General features: G+C 68.5%; 1 protein-coding gene across 1 annotated transcript in view; it reads left to right on the top strand.

The window, feature by feature from the left end:
* The window catches only part of LOC105308006 (granulocyte-macrophage colony-stimulating factor receptor subunit alpha-like), a 30081-nt gene that overhangs the window by 930 nt on the left and 28647 nt on the right, over nucleotides 1-504 (top strand). The window lies entirely within an intron of this gene.

Raw genomic sequence — 504 nt, 5'->3', positions numbered from 1 at the left:
CGGGCTCCTGTGAGAATCTAGAGTCCGCTGACCTGAGGTGGAGCCGAGGCGGCGATGCCGGCGCCGGGCAGCGAACGCGAACGCAGGTGACGCTTTGCTCGCTCCCCGCCGCTCACCTCCGGCTATGCGGCCCGGTTCCTGACAGGCCAGCGGCCGGGACCGGCCCACGGACGGGGCTTGGGGACCCCGGCCCTACACAGATCTCCTCCTGTTAGAATCAGACAGCAGCGGATAGCAGTGACAAACACTGCCCGGGACACGGGACACGGGACACGGGCCGCAGCAAGTGCTGCACCTGCCCCAGGGACGTGCCGGCCCGTGAGCAAGACGTGGCCGCCGGTGGCCTGACTGTCTGCGGGACCGAGACGTTCCCCGGGAACCATCTGACACTAAACGGGGGAGGAGGCAGCAGACATGCTCGCAGGGGAGGAGTCCGAGCTCTGAGCTTCCGTGAGGACAGAGCTGCAGAGGCTGCAGGCCCCCAGGGGACGTGGGACGCTCAGG

Source organism: Pteropus vampyrus, unplaced genomic scaffold (assembly GCF_000151845.1).
Source record: "Pteropus vampyrus isolate Shadow unplaced genomic scaffold, Pvam_2.0 Scaffold538, whole genome shotgun sequence".
In the NCBI taxonomy this organism is placed as follows: Eukaryota; Metazoa; Chordata; class Mammalia; order Chiroptera; family Pteropodidae; genus Pteropus; species Pteropus vampyrus.
This window is presented reverse-complemented; position numbering and strand designations above follow the sequence as displayed.